Here is a 20,422-nt window from a genome sequence, read left to right as displayed (position 1 = left end):
GAACTCTCAAGATTATATAAATAAGGAAAACGTTATATAGATCATTAACAGTGTTTCCTTTCATCTATATCGTACATACAATTTCAATGATTTTTAAGTTCGCTTTTATTTTTGAGTAGGAAAGAAATCATCCCATTTCTGTTTGCTGGAAGCCAACATAACTCTGTTGTAATTATTAGTCACCACGAGCCACATGACTATCCTGTGTCCTGTAGAAGCTAGTATAATACCCAGATTTGTAAATTAGAAATTCATAAAAGAGTTTCATGCTCCACATGAATAAGCTCTCTTGAGTTTGCATGTCATAGACTGAGTATCGTCACCCCAGGATATTATTTCCATTATATGATTAGCTCTTCAAAATTCTAACTACTTCATAGAGCAATATCAAGACCTTCTTTTTATAGTCAATGTCATTTTCTATGATTGAATTGAATAATAACCATTATTCATAATTCCATTAATTGCTTACTTTGACTAAAAAGTCTCATTGCGACTACTAATGGATCTCCTTTTAGGACTTGTTAACATGGCACCTCGAGTAAAGCACTAAATGCCTGATAGGAAGATGTACTTCTAACCTTTCTAGTGTGGAAGGTGCTCATTAGCAGTACTTCTAACCTCTAGTGAGGAAAGTAGGAGATGCTGCAGTTAATACAGATTTAAGTTTAATCATCAATGCTTCCATAGCACTCTGTGTGCTTTCTTCTTATTCACAGCCAAATGAAACTGCCTTTTCATCATATATATTTTTAAGAGGATCAGGGTAATGATAACATACTTTTCAACAGACTGTCATATATCGTCATAGATGTGAAAGCAAAAACCATAACCACACTACTGAGTTGAAATGTTGTATTTCCTGAGAAGACAGGAAAGACTTTATATAATTCCATAGGAAAAGTCTACAGAAAGTCTGCACTGTAATTATAGTCACAGCTTTTTAAATTTCTTTTACTTAGCTATGCTTGGTGAAGCCCTGTTTATTCAGGAGATAAAAGATGTTTTGCTGATTTTTTTTCTCTCTATGCTGCCTTATCAATGCACATTTCATTAGGCAAAACTTGAAGTATTTACTATGGGAAGAGTATTGGGAGTAAATGCTAGAAATAGAATATTGAGAATATGCAGCCAGCTTTCTTCTGTAGCTTACATTTTGGTGGAGGGGCTTATAGTGAATTTTTAAAATTATTTCTTCAAACTGGTGTTCCTCCTTGTTATCAATAAAATACTGGTTTGGGGGAAACAGGAGTAAATATTAAGTAAGTGAATTGTGAGGTTTCTTAGCAAATCTTTTGTTTTGTTTTGTTTTTGTTTGAGTTTTTTGTTTGTTTGTGTCATCTTTTCTTCGTGGTGAGCATGGCCAGAGGTTTGTCAATTTTGTTTACTCTTTCAAAAAAACAGCTCTTGGTTTGATTGATTTTTTTCTATTCTTTTTTTTCTTAATCTCTATTTTATATATTTCCTTCCTGATCTGTATTCTTTCTTTCCTTCTGCTGACTTTATGTTTTGTTTGTCCTTCTTTTTCTAATTCTTTTAGGTGGTAGTTTAGGTTGTTTATTCGAAATTGTTTGTGAGTTTTGAGGAAGACTTGTATCACTATGAACTTCCTTCTTGGGACTGCTTTTGCTGCATCCTGAGATTCTGTGTGGTTTTATTTTCATTGTCATTTCTCTCGAAGTATTTTTTAATTTCTTCTTTGACTTCGTCATCGACTCATTGGTTTTTTAGTAGCATGTTGCATAGTCTCCATGCAGTCGTTTTATCTCTCGTTTGTTTTCCTGTGTTTGCTTTCTAGTTTCATGCCCTTAGCAAATCTTAAATGAACAAAATGATCACCACAATCAAGCATTAGCTAGACACATCCATCACTTCACATGGTTACCGTCCTCCAACACCACTCTCCCACTCTCGTGAGAATGCCTGTACACCCTCTTTAGCAAAGTTCAAGCACGTGCACAGCATTGTTAACTACGGCACCATCTGCCCTTTGGCTCTCCAGAACTTACCCACCTTGCACAGCTGAGACTTTGTGCCATTTGACCAACATCTCCCCGTTTCCCCTTCCCTCTAGTGCCAACAACCATCATTCTACTCTCTGCTTTTGTTGAGTTTGACCATTTAAGATTCCATATATAAGTGAGATCCTTTCATGATTTATACATATATTAAAACATCAAGTTGTACACCTCAACTATATACAATTTTTTGGTCCATTTTACCGCCATAAAGCTGAAGAAAACAGAAGCAAAATGAGAGACATTAAAAATCATTAGTAAGATCTGAGAATTATTTTTTACACAAACTTTATTTACCCATATACCTCCTTTTAACCAGTTAAGCACTTGCCTGTTTTAAGCACTGAACACAGACGGTAGAGACCTGTTGTGTATTATGCTCCTGCAGTGTGATTTAGGGAACTCCCAGGCAAGGCAAAGCCAATTAAGAAGAAATCATGGTGTTTTCTCATATTTCCAGGGAAAAGGCCTAACCTTGGATTTAATTGAAGGATATAAAACTCATTGGCATTTCCTGAGCAAAAACCTATTCTCTTGTTATGAGAGCTTATAAATAAGGTGACTTTAAATAATTTATTTTCTCCTATATCCAGGATGATATGAAGCAGGATAAATGTAACATCATGTGTGTAATGCTTCCTATAAACCTGAAATGTGATGATTTCAAAAAACTCAATTTTCAAAATGTTGCAAATGGTTGCTTTTCAGTGTCTTTTAGAGCTGCGGTGTTTATTTTGCAGCCTTTTTCTCGCCTTTTACTTTATGACATCTGGTAAACTTTTCTGATAATCAAGGCTGACTAACTTATAACATCTACAATCAGTATGTAATCAAATATGATGAAAAAACATTTACACATGCTTATTTCATTCATATATATATATATATATATATATATATATGTATATAAATGAACTTTTTTTGAAGTGTTGCCATTTAACATTTTATCCTGTAGCTCTGGAAATTGAAACGTTCTTTTTGTTATTGCTGTCCTGGCATGAATGGGAATATTCAAAATTAATGTGGTTTAATGATGGCAATTAAAATCCAGGTCTTTATGTTTTACTTTGTGTGTCCTTGTCTCCATTCGAACACTGATTTGGGGGTTAATATGGATATTTGTAGGAAAACTGCATTCTGAGGAGTCATTTCTAAATACTTGGCATCCAAAATGTTACCAAATGAAAATTAATTGCTTTTCATAAAAAAAGGACATTTTACAACACCATGTAATCACATTAAAATAATGACTGGCCTCACTAATGGAAATTAAATGTGATGCTGGGTGTGCTGGCAGTGTGGCCTTGAAAGCTAGGTGTGCATGTAAAAGTGTGATTTCTGTCCCTGCTGAGCAGATTTTTTTATTCTCAAAATAATTAGTTCTGTCAAATAATTAATGTTGTTGATAGGACTAAGTTGAGAATATACAAGCTCCCTCACATATATTATAATTATTTGGAATGACAAGATGATATTAAACAATAATCTTCAATTCTGGCTGTCAAACTTGATCAGATAGTTTCTCCTAGTACTGAGGTTCGTGTTAATAACCTTGAAGGTAACGTGTAAGTCATCATCTGTAGTCCCATTTACATGCAGTATATTCGTTGTAGCCATTGAATTTAATTTGTGTGTGTATATAGGAAATGTTACTGTTTTTACAAAACACTGCAGCCATCAGATTAGTTCTTGGCCAGTATTCAAATTTTCATATACTGTTTTCTAAAACTTTTTAAAATGATGGAGTTATGTACATTCTCGTGTTTCTGTTGCTCTCCAAAATTAGATAACCTCTTAAAAATACATAGTTTGCCCTTCAAATGTCATTACACATCCAATTTCTCTTTCACCATAGATGTTTTAGAAGGCTAGAAATTATGAATCATGTCTTATATAAACATTCAAATACAATTTGTTAGCCAACATAATTCTGTATAAAACTGTGAAACTTTATGATATTCTAACTAAAATTATCAAAATACTTCCTATTTAATATTATTCTGTAGGTCCATGTTCAATGCAATAAGACAGAATCATCGTAATATATTTCAGAATGATCATTTCCTACAGGCTACATAAAAACAAAGTGTTTTTTTATAAGTGTTCAAATAAGTTGGATTATATTCATCTATTGGTTTGTGTCCACTTTTAAGTCTGCATTTCTCTCCCTGTCTCTTTCTGCCTCATAAAATCAAGATCTTTGGGGATGGCCTCCAGGTGTCATTAAAAAAAAAAAAACCTCCTTAGGGGATAATTTTAGTGCATCCAGAACTGGGACCTGTTGATCTATGTTTAGAAAAAAATAGAATTTTACTCAAGAATTTCAAAAGAAGCCTAAGGTAAATCAAAAATTTCCAGCCATGTTTCTGGAAGGGGAAATTGACTATTGTAAAGATAATAGGTTTTTAAAAACTTGATTTATAGCTTGTATAGCAATCCAATCAGATACCGTTTTTTTAAAAAAACAATTTGGGAAATGTGACAAACGATTCTAAAGTTCTTATCTAAAAGTAGTTACATTTCTCTATACTGTTTAAACGAAGTGCAGTAAGAGAGGCACTATTAGATATTCACACACATACACATCTGTACATGTAATAGCATAATCCCGATGTAGATGAGAATATATCATACCCAGCAGGATGTATTTGAAACCATTAGTTAAACAAGTAATTGTTCAGCAAGTGGTGTTGGAATAACTGGCTGTTCTTAGGAGAAAAAAATCAGCTGAAATTCTACAAATCCCATAGGTCCCTTGACCAAGTTATTTTTATTCCAGGAACCCAAAATAAAGTCTAAAAAAATGCACAAAGATGTCAACTTAATTACTATTTGTAATAGGCAAAATAAGCAACTCTAAAAGTCCAACAATAATTAAATTCTTATGACAGACTATAAAGTATAAAAATAGAATAATAAAATTTTATTTTTAAAAAAGTGAAATAAGAAATAAATTGGAAGGAAAGATGATAGAATTATGTATATAATTTGGTTGGTTATTTTTATTCTTGTGTGTTTTCAGCTTTCTCAGTTTCCACATGCTTTTAAAAAAAAAACATGAATCATGAGTCAAAAAACAAAAGTAATTTATATCAAATACTATACACTGGAGTTAATTTGTTCACTAAAACTTTTAACTTTCACTGAATGTCATAAAATTACTTTAAAATGACTGAATTTTTTGCAGTAAAGGAAGACAGCATTAAAATGCGCTTTTAAAAATGTTATCTATGTATTTAATTCAGATTCCATCAAAGACTCTTTTTTTTTCAGTGTTAATCACATTGTTTTGTTTTATTTGTTTAGTACCCCCAATGCCATGTTGAATAGAAGTAGTCATAAGGAACATACTTGGATCTTTCCCAGTCATTGAGGGAAGAACTTCAAGTTCTCACCTTTAAAAATGATGTCTAAGTGTTGATTTTTTTCCAGCTTTATTGACATTTAATTGATGTATAACGTTGTGTAGGTCCTTTTAAGATTTACAGTGTGAAGATTTTATACATGAAAGACCCACTCTTTAAAAACAGCTAGAAAAGTAATTGAGTATATTTAGAAGAGTGGATTTGAGAGAAAAATTTGAAAAAGAACAGTATAGAATCTTTTGACCCATATATTTTAATATCAGAATGATAAAAGTTGGCACAGCAATAGAGAAAATATTATTGACTAGAAAGAAATTCCAGAGAAATGTTTAATTATTGTGAGAATTTAATATATAAAGATGCCTCATTTGTGTCTATTGGAAGAAATGGTAGTATAGTTAATAACATTGAGATATTGCCATCTATCTGTGAAAAAATCAATTCTACCTCTAAGCCTTTAAAACCTAGTGAAAACACAGGGGGAAAGGGTATAGCTCAGTGGTACAGTGCGTGCCTAATATGCTTGAGGTCCTGGGTTCAATAGCCGGTACTGCCATTAAAAAATAAAAGATAAATAAATAAATAAACAAATAAACAAACAAACCTGATTACGTCCCCCCCGAAATAAAACCCCGAAAACTAATGAAACCAAACCAAAAATATCCTGAAGATTGTAAAGATTCAGAAGTAAAGATTAATTATTCAAGTATTTAAAAGATGCAGAACTATATATTAATCCAGATGTGAAATCCAAAAAATTTAAAGGAAAATACTAATACATCTGATTTCATAAAAAAAAAAATTCCTTGCTGATAAAAGTCATGATACAAAGAGAATCCTGGGAGATACTGAAGTAAAATAAAGAATTACTATGTTTTCTGTGCCAAGAACACCTAAAAATTGATAAGAAATATACAATAAACCCAGTCAAAAAGTAGACAAATGACAACATGCAATTCAAAGGAAGTAAAAGCATATGGATAGTAAATATATGAAATGATGTTAAAGATCACTAATAGAGAAATATATCAAACATTTTAAAATTATTTATTGCAATGGCAAAAATCAGGTGTTTGCATGGTAATAGTATAAAGTTAAACAAAGTATATTTAATCTGTTATAGCGAATATTATGCCAGATTTAAAAAGAACGAGAAACTCTATATATGTATTGATCTGAAAGTATGTCCATATTATATTGTTAATGTGAATAATATGTATGATATGATACTCAAGTGTGATAGGTAGGTTTTGCTGTATACAGAGATAAACAGATACATGCACACATGGACACATACCAAGTAAAGCTATATTAAGTTTCAGGTTAAATTAGTCAAAGATAAAGAATCAATACAGAGGAGTGGAGGTGATATACTCCAGCACACATTCCCTTGGCCGCAAGGTCATGAGCTGGGAGATTGGAAGGGCTCAATTATTGCTATATCCTGTTCTTTTATACTCAGCATATAAATCACCAATTGCGGGGGAAATTTTACATTGCCAATCTATGTCATGCTGTGTATTGGAATGTTACAAATATCGGACTCTCCTGTCTTAGGAGCCAAATTCAGTAGCAGCAGCACTGCATCCCCATCTGAGGGAAACAGGGAGAGTCAGATAATGTCCATCCTTGAACAGTACATCTGCATCCATCTTTTCAGCATCCTGGGATTCCCGCTTACCGCCAGCCTGCACTAGATTCTGACTCAATACCTTTTAATCTTCTTGGTTTTAAAATAGAGTTTCCTCTGGGCTTCAGAATTCCAGAAACATTTCCCTCCTCCATAATGATTTTGTGCCTAAAAATTTGATAAATTCCTGTATACATTTTGTGTATGTTTATAATATGCTTCAAACAAGATGGGCAAATACACATAAAACAATTCACATTTTAATGGAGGAAGTGGAGAGGTATGTTAATATTGGAAGGAAAGATTACATTTTTATTTATAAATTTTTTTGTTACATCACTTATATATTAACAATAAATTGTATTTTTGTCAGTTAAAAATGTTTTCATAAATAAACATCTAAAATAGAAACATTAATATAGAAACTTTGGATGATTTAATTAATATTCAATGAAAAAAATCTAACATTTCATGAGATTGGAAATATTTTTAAATGCCAGTCTTGAAACAGAATAAGTAAAAAGCCATAAGGGAAGTCACTAAAATTTTAACAATAGTTATTAGATGCTGGGGTTAAAGAACCATAAAAATGTTGGCAATAATACATCGTGCATGGGATCACTCAATGTATGATGGCTATTTTGTGTATCTTCTTTATATTTCTTAGCATACTGTCATACCAAACTCCGTATTTACTATTTAAATGGTAGCAGTGACAAAGGTAACATTGATTCAATTGACCATGACATTGGAATGATACTATTCTCTGTAACTTCTAGTTTTGTTTCCATGCATCATTATTATTTTCCCTTATGACCAGCTCTGTTCCAGCTAGACCACCATGCTCTCACTAATATTTTAAGTGCTTACTGTGCACCTAGGTACTGTAATAATTGCCTTCATCTCATTTCCAGGCTCTTGAGAAAAGCGATTCCATCATCTCCATTTTACAGATAGGTGAGGGAAGTTAAAGAGCTTTCTCAAAGACATACAGCTGATAGGAAATTGTGTTGTCATTGAACCAAGGCTTCTCGGTTCCAGACTCTATGCTTTTTTAGTATCCTGTAATTGCCTTCATGTCCAAAATGTAATACATAGAAACTTGGATTTTTCTAAGTTTTCTCCTTGTCATTAATTATTACAAAGTTTATCATTCAAATTTTCATTCCCTAAAACACTAATAACCAAAATGTTTTATGAAATATTAGGTTATTAGATTTTTTCAGGTTTGGAAATGTATTTAGTTATGCTAACTGAAATAATGATTTGTCTTATGACAAAGAAGTTAAGTAGTTTTCCTAAATTCCATTAGAATTAAAAGTGGTTTTGAAATTTAAGTTAAATAATATATTAATTAGGTCACAGACTAACTTCCAGGTACTTTGTATTTTATCCAAAAATGTGGTTTGAATTGTTCAGCAGATAAATAAATCTATATTCATAAGTTACCCATACTAGTTCTGACCTTTCAGTACTTTAGCTGAGCTAGAATGTAAGTAAAATTTTCCCTGGTGGAAATATCATTTTTAGATTGAATCCTTTCAGCCTAAATCAATCTGTTCTTTAAACTTTCAAGATACCAGATCTTTTTGCTCTCTTCTGAAGCTAACAAAGACAATATATAAGTTTCTACATCTGAAACCTTTCACAAGGCAGAGTTCAATTTAACCAAAAATTGTGTATACTTATATAATCAAAGAAAAGCTGTCATCTAGGTGGTATTTATCTAGAAACCACTTACTTTGACAAAAGTGTCTGGAACATACTATAGAAGTGGCGTTTTTTTTTCCATGACCTGGTAAATTAATGATAGTGGAATTTGCATTGTCCTCCACTATTTCTACTCTGCACTTTCCCTTTTTTCTTAAAGAAAAAAAAATTCTAGAATTACTAGGATACTATCCCCAAAGCCTATTTATCCATCAGATCTAGAAATATAGTTATTTGACTTTAAGATTCTGTTTTGATTTATTCTTATTAACTGCAGGTGCACAGAATTAAGTTAATAATTCTCGGTTCATGACACACAGGCATCATTGGTCCATGTGTGACCCATTTCATTCTAATTAATTATTTAATTATCAGATACTGAAATCTAATTATGAATTCTTCAAGTGTGTAGTTCTAGAGTAAAGCAATATGCAGAAATTGTGACTGGGTGGGATACACTAATAGTCTTTCAGGCTGAAATGCAGGCTGTGGCATCTGGTTAGTATCTTGCAATTAGGAGGAAATAAAAAGGTCCACCTAAGTACAAAGTATATTAATTTGCCATCGAGGGTGGACTGTCAAGTCTCATTAAGCACATAGCATTTGGGTTTGCCCCTTTGTTGCTCTGTGACACAGGAGATAAGCCCGAGTGACTTTACAGCTCACAGAGGTTTATTTTTCCTTCCAATGGCAGGGTACCTGTTTGGCACAGAGAAGGTCTTACCCTGTATTCGTAGAGGTGAGCTCTAGCCAATGACTCTGAACACTGCTGCAGACAAGTACAAGCAGTTTACTTGGGTTTATTTGTCACACAGTAATTATTAAGTCCTGATATCAATATATTTCACAATGAGCCAAAAGCGAATTGTGGGTTTTTGCTCTGAAAGGCCTTGTGTACAAAGCTAATCGTTTCTGAAGGAGGGAATTAAGGACATACTTCACAGGTTGCTACCTGGCAATAGATTAATGGCTGACATTTCCAAGAATCTGTGTCGAATTTAAATAAACACTTGTTAACTTGATGCATTAGTCAATGTGCTCTTGTTGCTATTGTTGTAAAGGGAAATGATTCAGAGAAAAAATTAAAGGAAGGCATGTTAGACACATGAAAGGGTCCTACAGTACTTCAGAAACACTATTTTTAAGATTACTATCCCTCAAGAATAGAAATCTCGTACAATGTGATGTTCAGGTTTGCACACCTTGAGAAGAAGGTAAGATCCAATAATGTGTGACAAGGTAAATGCTTTTCCAAGTGCTTGAGACCTTTGCTAAAGTTACAATGAACGAATTAATCCAATGATTTATACTAAAATGTCTCACAAGCAGAAACAGTGTTGTATTATATAAATGCTATATTAGGTGTTAACTGGTGTGGAACTCAGCCCTATAGCTGTATGATCAATATCACTGGATATTTGAGCCTTAGTTGGTTTCTGTGTAAATGGTACCAGTGATAGAAGTCCCATTTACTTCACAAGGTTATAAAGAAGCAACGAGATTATAATAGTTAAGCATTTTACAAGCTTCAGATTACTATATAAATGCAAGCAATTTAAATAAAAATCGTGAAAGGACAGATAGTATGACAGACATCATTATCATTTGTTAAGCTAGTACTGTTACCAGAATGGTTTCCTGGCCCCACAGTGGGGTCCTACCTTTGGCCGAGACTCCTTGTCTCCACCAGGGAGGTTCTTTTTCCAGTTGGATTTGCACAGCCAGTAAGGAAACTGAGGCTGAGACCGGAACAGCACAAGCTTTATTCAATGACCAAAAAATGGGGAAGCAGAAACCTAGTTAGCCAGTCAACTTCTCAACCCAATTCCAGTGGAGACACCAAATATACAGGAGGGTAGAAGTAAAAGGGAGGAATTTGGTAAGAGTGGGAGGAATATTCATGAGTCATCTGAGAACAAGGGTGTGGTTTGGATGTGGAACTGATGCAATTCTCCTTTTCAGTCTTTGTATGGACTTTTCCAGTTGTTGTTATGGCAGCCGTCAGCCATCCTGGTGCTGGTGGAATGTGGCATTTAGCAGGCAAGTGTATTACAATGAGCATGTAATGAGGCTCAAGGTCTCCTGGAAGTCAGATCTTCTGCCATCTTGGGCCTAGTTGGTTCTAAACAGTTCTTGTTTTTTCAATCTTTGCAGCTTATGTCCTGAAGCTTAGGTAAGTGTAATTGGTTTCTACTTGTGGGAGGGCTGGAGGTATAATTCTAGGCAATAGCGTTAGTAACAGTACTGTATGCTAAATACTGAACAAATTATCTGTAATATTTTTTAAAGCTGAAGTTTTCAAAGGTTGTCTTGCAATTGAGTTTTATCTCATAAAGAAGTATACCCCGTTCTACTTAGAGGAAATCAAGAATGCAGAGAACTTAAGCATTTTGCCTTAGGTCATGAATCTTAAGCTACTGCTACCAGGCTGATGATGTACTATAAAAATTCTAATCATGAAGGAGTTCAAATAAATCTTTCAAACTCAGGTAGACATATTTTGTAAAATTTGAGAATTAATTATAAGAAGGATAAATATCCATAAACGTGTAAATGAACATGAATGTGACTACGGCTCATAAGTAAATAGCTAGATTTGGGATTCCAAAAATATTGTTCTGCTTACACATCTGCTTGCTAAAATAATTTTAGAAAAAAATACACATAGTGTGTTGATTACATATGTACTACATTATGAAAGGCATCTGGTTGGAAAAGGAGAAATTCCTAAAAACTACAACACATTATATGCTGCATTTTAAAGAGGTAGGGGGGTATCTGCTAGGATGGACACATCTTTTGATATACAGATCACTAGGGTTGGTGTTAAGACTTCAATGCGGTTCTTCAAAGGAGAGCATCTTCTCAGAATGAGAAAGAATTGAGTGCACTGAGGTGCTCTGCTTCCTTGTCAAGTCCTCCAGTACTGAAATTTTGAAATGAGTCGTGCTACGATGGGCTGGAATGAAGCTCAAGTTGTCTGAATCCAGACTCCACTCTTTTGTTGTTGTTTCGCTTTGGACAAGTTAGCCTCTGTGTGTGTCATTTGACTGATGTGTAGAACGTGAGTAACACTACTTGCTTGCCCTGTTTCGCTTTAATTTGGTGATGACTTGTGAACTGTCTAGGACAGCCTCTGACAAATGTTGGAGCCCACCAAGGGGCAGCTGTTAGTAACCCAATGGAGAGCAGACAGGATGAAGTCTAGCTAAAATCTTGATAGCTCTTTTGGGTTTTTTTGGCTTATTTTTCTTTGTTTTCCCCCTCGGTTGCTTTCTTTTCCTCCTCTTTCTTTTCAGAAACCTGAGAGACTTTCTTCTGTTTTTTGTTTGTTTGTTTGCTTTTTGTTTGTATTTTTCTTTTCTCCATCGAGAGGTTGTAACTTAAGACCAACACATCTATGTTAAATTGTGCCTCTTCTCTGTATACTGTGTACATATGCAAAGCAAATCATATGTCAGCCTAACGTTGTTGAAGTATCACTTTATAAAGTGTTTAAAATGTGCATAATGACTACAGGTAATAAGGATTAGTTTCATTGAACTTCAGTTCTTATATCAATACCTTAGTGAAGAAATTTACCAGCCAGAAGACAGTATTTAACGAGCAGTGAGTGTCCACGGTGGAAGTGGCTGCCAACCCCTTTTTTTTTTTTAACTCCACGATGCACAATTCATGACTTTTGGCCATTACTTGAACATCTTTCTTTCAGGTTTCATATCAGGATATGCCTTATCTTGCTACAGTCAGATAAAGTTTCAATGGTTTAGTTTTTTAAAACTGATGCGTATATTCTAAATTAACTTTCTTGATACTCACTATAATAGATACAAATTATCTCATAAAATATAAAATATGGAAGAAAGTTAATATTAATGAAAATTTATCTCATATAAAGTCCTTTGAAGATAAGAAACACCAATGTGTGACACACACCTAGGCCTTCTGACATCCTTTAGTTTTACAGAGTAAGAGAAAACAATGCTGCTTCTAAAATTAACAGCATACTTTGCATTTAGTATCACTGAAGAATCATAAGAACTATTAATGGGGTAAGATCCTCTGAATGCTAGATTTTGCTTGCTCTCCAGTGTTTTTAAAATTTACCAGTGGACATCAGCTCTGTTTCAGTCTGAGAGCAGTCATCATGTGCCCTGTCCCGTATTCTAAGCGGCCGTTGTGTTGTGTGTGGATTGAGGCCGGCAGATGTCGGCTGCCCCAGAAAAGACATAGGGTCTGGCAGGTGCTAATGCTACTGTAGATGAAGAAGTCCTCTGGAGAGCCCTCAGAGTTCTAGCAGGTGGTCTCCTAGAAGTGGCTGTCATGCATAAAGTGTTTTATGGAAACTTAGAGACAATTAGGTAGCAGTACGAATAATGCCTACTGAATGAATATGTAATAGCAAGAAAGTAACAGCATTCTTTCAAAACCCATTTTGGCTCCTGGACTCTCAAGCCTTTAAAACCTATTTATGTAGTTACAATATCTGTGTTTCTCTGTATAAAGTTGGAAACCTTACTGCTTGTGTTTATGACCCTAAGCGACATTCAATTTCATTTTACTGAATAAACCACACAGCTATCAACTAAACAATGGCTACATAGTGATAGCTATTATTTCTAAATACACTTTAGTAAAATACAGGCTTTTTCTTTACACAGTGGAGGGAACCACTCCCCATCCCATTTTTTTTAAATAGCTCTTCTTTCCTGTTTGAACCTATTATGTATTGTGGATGCTAAAATGTTTTTGTAGAGAGGAATGTGTTTATACACCATTTTAAAATAATGAGATCCATTCCATATTTGGAATGGAATGTCCCTTAATTCAGTCCGGAGTACATATTCCTGTCAATGCTGTTCACAAAAATTGTGAAGATGTTTAAAAAAAATACCATTAACAATAGTGGTCAAAAGTATTTCTTACATATCTCTGGTTCTCAAAATTGTGCCTCTTCTCTTTCCAGAAATTTGATAGTCCCTGCCAGGTTGTGAATTTCATTCTATTTAGTTTATGTATATATTTAATTTACATAGGCCCTTCTACTTGATTTTGATGGTTGTTCATGCCAAGAAGGACAGCAGTCACTCTTTGCATAGATAGGTAGATAGATAGATAGATAGATAGATAGATAGGTAGATAGATAGTAAATTTTAAGTAAAAATTATATATATGGATATATATATATATATATATGTGTGTGTGTATATGTTTAAATATATATATAATTTTCCATTGACACAGCAGGGAAAAACATAGTTCTTGCCCGTGAGATAGGACAGAACATTTTACGAATGTTAACCTGTCAGAAAGATTTCTGTCCTCCAACAGAATCTCTGACTGCTTCTGTCAGGAAATTGACTCTCAACAAAATTCATTATACAACCATTTAAAGCAATGAATTTCCCAATAAATATTGTCTTATAAAATTATGTCAAAATTAAAAAAACACTAATTTAATTGCTATATGCCTGGTTGGGGAGTTGGAGTTATAGTGTTGATGTAAATGTATATATTTAATTCAAACTAGTAATACCAATAAGAACTAAAAAGAATTTTAGACATTTATTCACCTATTCATTCATTTTCTTAAAAATTTTTCATTTACAAATTTAAATGAATTCAGCGAGAGTTAAGCACTAATGTACTTAAAATCCTGAGCTAAATTATATGACAGAGTTAAAATGTCAGCTGTATACATGTATATATATATATCTACACATGCAATGTATAATATATTTCATTCCTGCACTTAATAAACTAAAAAATAAGTGAAACATGAAAGGATAGATTTAGGCCATAAGTAGTTCACTTTGTTCCTACACATTTTCCCCTAAAGTTATCTGAAAAATCAAATGTACAACCAATTTATCCCTACTCACAAAATTTTGTATAATTCATTGACCAGAGATTTAAATATCATAAGTGAAACCATAACCTAGAGAAGCTATATTGCTGCTTGTGTTTTGGAGCTGCATGATTTATCCTAGTGTTATAGTTTGAAACATTGTAAATGATAATCTGAGAAAAATTCATATATGAAGTTTGTTTTGAAACCCAGTGACAACACTGCCGAACCAAAATTCATGTCAAGACAAGGTTAAGAGTCTTTTCAATGTTAAGAAACGCTAGAATACCTTAACTGCAGGGCAACGACTGTATGGAGCACGAAATTCAACACCTTTCTCCACTTTTCCATTATACGCCTCCCTGGATATCAAGTCCCCAGGAGAATTTCCCACTACAGATTGTATCTCTACCCAAAGTGGGGTTCTCTCCAGCTGTGATCCAGGTTTCATATTGTTCTGGGACACAGAGTTGTTCTGCCTGCATCCTGTCATGTTGGTTTAGTACAGACATTTGTAAATTATAAACCATTTCTATCAGTGTGTGTGTGTGTGTGTGTGTGTGCGCGCGCGTGTGCGTGCACGTGTGTGCGTGTGTGCAATTTACCGTGTGAGCATTCATTTCTGTCTGTTTCATTACCTTGGAAGCTAACAGAAGCCCAGTACAGCATATTTCTGAATAAATGCAATAGCCTGCATAGAATTGGCCAATCTCTGGAATCTGACCTTCCCAGAATGTTACCCTCCCAGCGTATCTCCTGATTTGTAGCAGAAATTATAGCTTTATTTGCAGCGGTATCTCAAACGTGTAGGAGAAATTTCTAACACAAATGTTAAAATGTTCCAAAAATGCCCTGAGCCTGTTACCTGAGTACATGAAATGCACAGTCCAGAGGAAGCTTAGATCCACATAATCATCATGGCTTCTCTGCAAGCTATTAGAGACTTTGCTTGCAAAAGCAAGGACTCAGAGAGGATGCAATGAAATGTGAAAGTCATTTTTGAAACTATGTGTACGGACCAAAACACCAGAACTTCTGTAGCATCGGGTCCTTATGTACATGCCAGTGATGCTTAAGGGCTAGGTCATAATACCAAAGGCAAGATACCTGTAAAATCACAAATGCTCATGAATGCAAGATAAATATCAACCAAGGCTGTGATATATCACTTGTTAATTAAAACCTCTCCAGTATGTTGATTCACAAGAACCCCTTTGGAGAATGATGTGCTGACTTCAAAATTGCAGTGATCTCAGACATAATATTTATTATGTGAAGCTGTGTCATATCTCTAGAGGGTCCTGCAAAAGCACTTTAGGGAAGACCTGGTATAAAGCAGTAGTCCAAATCCAGCTTCAGAGAGAAGTTATCAGGTTATCAGAACATTGCCTGAAAAACCTGGAAGCATTCAAAGGGGTGATGTAAGTTACCCCTGGATCAACTCAATGTACCTGAAAATAGAAAAATATAATTTTCGCTGAAGAAAAATAATCTAGGGCATGAATTTCTAACCTATCCACATACTGTTTTTAAATCAATTCCTATGTGCCAAACACGGTGTTGTGTTTTATGACACCTCATTTAAGCCTCTTAATGGTCATATCAGTAGTTACTATTGTTATTTCTAAATGATGGATAGAAAATGAGCATCAGAGGTTAAATAGCTTCTCAAATTACTCACCTAAAAGGAGGAAGAGCTGAGACTGGGGACTTGTTTGTGTAACTCTGATGACAGCATTCTTAAAAAAGTAGATTTCCTCCTCAAATCTGACAAGTTATACTAGTGATGCTAATATTAAAACATAGTCTATGTGTATTAGTGTCCAAGCTCATTCGGCTTCCCACATGACAAGCCAATAAATCAAGAAATGAGTTGTAGGGGGAAGGAATAGCGATTTTATTGAGAAGGCCAGCTGACCAAAAAGATGGTGGACTAGTGTCCCAAAGAACCATCTTGCCTGGGTTTTAGATGCTGATTCCTTTTACAGAACAAAAAGAGGGGAAGTAAGGAGGTAAAGTAGAAAAGGTGATAAGTCGTTACAAATATTTCCTGGTTTCGGCCAGATTCTGGGCTTGATGTGTTTTTTCTCCTTTCCTGCAGCCTTTCGTAAGTGGACCTGGTCAGGGTGTTTCCTGTGAGCTGAACAAAGATACTTCAGCCTAACGGTCAGGCATGGGAGGGATCCAGGAGGTGGGTCATTATGTGTACATTAAGTTATAGGCAACATCCCTTTAGTGATTCATTTGTTGCAAAAGCGATAGAATGCAAAGTTTAAAGTAAAAGGAACAGATCCAGTATGGAGTCAGATTTGTTCTCCCCTATTGCAGATGGGACTACAAACGTCTCATGAATTAAGACACTTAAGTGGCATAGTTATCTCATATGCAGAGTCAACTGTCTCCCTACTATTATTTCTGGAGTAAGATCTTAACAAATCTTAAATTTTACTAAGCTCATAAATGGGCGATCATTAATAACAATCCTATAGCTTTCATTCAGAAAAGGGCATTATTAATTTTAACTTCTACCTGGGATTTTTCTAAGGTTTTTGTGGAGATTCTGTCCTATATTGGAAAGTCTTGGCTATCATCATAGACTGTTGCATCAACAGGGCTTGGATTTATGCCACCAAAGAGAAATAAAGTTCTGAATCCATTTTCCCCCCAATACATTGATTGCTAGATGCTATCATGAATAACACTGTATCTGCCTTTATGACTGTTGAATCTGAGAAATTTGTAAACAGGAATTTTATCTGATCTAGACCAACATGCAGTAGGCATCTTCACTGTATCATTATTATTGCTTTATACAACTCCAGACGTTCAGGTTGGTGGAGGGAAATTCACCATTGCACCTACTGTAGGGCATTTATTTGTTTTAGAAGAGTAGAGAAATTTCAGGGGATCGGCTGTGGGATTTAAGAGTTTTCACTCTAGGGCCAGTATTCCGAAGGCACGTCAGTAATGATTGAAAATTGTTATCTCTGCGGGCAGTTTAGTAGCTTACGTGAAATCACTTAGTGGTGTGAATTTAACTCCCGAGGAAACTGTCATGATTGACAGTTTGAACAAAGAGGACAAGGATGGAATGGGCCTGTGAAGTAGGAGTGAGTGAGTTTCTCCTGTGGGCATGACAGTGTTTACCTCCCATAATTTAGCTGTAAGTGACCTGAGAGTTTGAAAATGGAGAAGGATGTTTTATTCAGTGGAGGAAAAGAGGGGATAGAACAGAGATTTATTTCAGTGACTACACAAGACTAACCCTCCTACTATTTCTCCATTTCTGGCCTCATGTCATATACATCAATTAGAAATGAATGCTACGATGCTTTTACATCAAATCTCCGTATTTACCTTATGAAACCTCTTCAGTGTGAACTGTGCCGTACTGTTTACTATTGTGTGACTCACAGAAGACAGCAAATGCAAAATTACATGTCTTCTACTCTTTATATTATTTCAGGGAAAATCTAGGTGGATTTTACAAATTCTGAGAAAAAAAATTATCAGAACAACCTTCTGGCATTCTCAAGATACTGTGTTACCTGTCATTCTTAATATAATTCGTAATATAAACCACAGACTAAGTTATAGCAGTTTGTGACTTTTCCTGCTTCAGCATAATGTGAATATTTTGGTGGCCAAGAGACCTCCCAGTATAGAACTCTTGGGCACTATAATGACTAGTGTCTTCCTTAAGTAACTTGGAACACTTCTCTGGAAATACTCCAGATCCCAGAGGAAATTAAAGGAAAAAGTAGAACCTTCTCCTTTACTACTGTAAGTGAATAAATATTTGATAACACTAAACCAACAGCAGGTGTATAATAAGTGCTCTGTGCTCGTTAAATATGAAGTAAGTGTTGTAGAGCTGCTTTTGAGATAGTTTTAATAATTTATAGGCCATCTTTTAAAATTCAGAATCTCCTGAATGGGACCCCTATAGCAATGTTTATAACAGGCATTAAAAAAAAGAAAGGTTAAAAAAAAAAGGAGGATTATGTGACATAATGAAATGGTATCCCATTTATCCCATACTTGATTCTGACTGCTTGATCCCAGCCCACGAAGGGATCTTCCAAATAGGTCTTGGTTTCCACATGGATGTGGTTGACTAGTCAAAACCAAAGTAATGGTGCCTCATGGCCCATGGCCCTTTGCCAAAAAAAAAAAAAAAAAAAGGTTCAAATAGCAGTCAGTGCCATAGGGCCATGTCTGTCCTTGGTGCATGATCCCTGAAAATATAGACATAGCACCACTCACAACATCTCCAATGACTCAGAGGAAGCTTGTTTCTTAATTGTTCCATTTCCCAAGACCCTTAGATCACAAGTGGGTACTAACCCTGATTGGCCAATTTCCCCCAGTCAAGTGGAAAGAGTCTAATTACTGTTGATTTGACCTCTCCATGTAACTCAAAACACTCTCCTGCCTAGGTCATGTTGACCAGTGGAAAGTTATCCTGGAAGCGTAATTGCAGCCATTATCTTAGACAATTTGTATGACTAAAGGTTCTATTTTGCAGAGGAGAAAGCTCTTAAGAATATCACATGCAGTAAATTTCCCAGAATTATATCAATTTGCTTTGTATCCTAGAGAATATGCGTGTACCTAAGGGTGACCTCATGAAGTGCCTACTTTGGAGTGATACCACCATGTGGTTTTCTTTCTTTGGATCTTTTTGTTTTTAATTTAAAGTCGATAGTTAATTTTTCTTCTTTGTAAACATTTCACTGGACTCTTTCACATTGAATTGAGTGATCAGATAAACAGACAATGTTTATGTGACCCCTGATATAATAGGCATCATATCCATCACAACATCTCTCATGGCTCAGAGGAACTTGTTCCAGTTCCTGAAAACTTCAAACAGAAGTGGGTTCTTAACCGTGGGTGATGGGAACTTCTGTGGAATAATTTATGTCCTCTCAAAATTCTTACACTGAAGCCTTAACCTCCAACGTGATGTTATTTAGAGGTGGGGCCTTTGAAAAGTAATTAGGTTTAGTTGACGTCATGAGAGTAGGGTTCCCATGATGGCATCAGTGTCCTTATGAGAAGAGGAAGAGAGGTCAGAGTTCTCTCTCTCTCCACCACTTGAGGACATAGTGAGAAGGTGGCCTTCTGAAAGCCAGGAGGATGAAATGAGCAGGTTGGCACCTTGATCTTGGATGTCCAGCCTAAGAACTCTGAGGAACAAATGCCTGCTGTTTAACACCCAGGCTGTGCTATTTTGTCATGCCGGTCTGGGATGAGGGATGGTCTGGGATGAGGGATGGTCTGGGATGAGTAGTGCATGAGCAAAGAAGGAATCTGTGCTGAATATTTGTTCCCTACTTTCCTCTTGATACTTGGCCTGGCCTGGCCAGTGTTCTTTCAGGCTGGTCATGATTTCCACATGGATGTGTCTGAGCCCCTCACGAACATAGGTGACTGTCCCTTGAAGACTGAGACCCTCTGTCCAACAAGGGTTGGATCTCCAGCACCTCATTAAATGTTTCCCAAAAGACAGTTTAAGACTTACAATTACTCTTTATTTATAAAATTTGCTAATTTACATTGTCTACAATAATTCAGTTTAATGCAAAAATTGATTAATATTCCAAATTCTTAACTAAGTTTGAAAGATTGACTTATGAATATGCATTGCTTTTCAATTTTATGGTTAAAATAACCAATAAAAATCATTCACTTTTTCTAACTGTAGTTGTTGCATTTATTTTTTTGCTCCCTAGCTGACTACTCAATCTCAATCTCCAGATGAAAAATACTTATTTCTTAGTAGCTAATGGTTCTGTTCAAATATGCTCACAGCTATTAAGATATTTGAGGTAACATCGTTTGCTTT

General features: G+C 35.0%; 1 protein-coding gene across 17 annotated transcripts in view; it reads left to right on the top strand.

Annotated features, from left to right (window-relative positions):
• The window catches only part of RALYL (RALY RNA binding protein like), a 584,818-nt gene that overhangs the window by 261,281 nt on the left and 303,115 nt on the right, over positions 1-20,422 (top strand). The window contains exon 3 of one of the 17 annotated variants that reach the window (XM_072951755.1): positions 16,673-16,762. The exons of the other annotated variants lie outside the window; for them this stretch is intronic. The gene's annotated coding sequence lies outside the window, so the exon portion shown is untranslated. The remainder of the gene's footprint in view (positions 1-16,672; positions 16,763-20,422) is intronic. 17 annotated transcript variants of the gene reach the window in all.

Source organism: Vicugna pacos, chromosome 29 (assembly GCF_048564905.1).
Source record: "Vicugna pacos chromosome 29, VicPac4, whole genome shotgun sequence".
In the NCBI taxonomy this organism is placed as follows: Eukaryota; Metazoa; Chordata; class Mammalia; order Artiodactyla; family Camelidae; genus Vicugna; species Vicugna pacos.
Note: the sequence above shows the minus strand (reverse complement) of the source record. Positions and strands in the feature narration are given on the sequence as shown.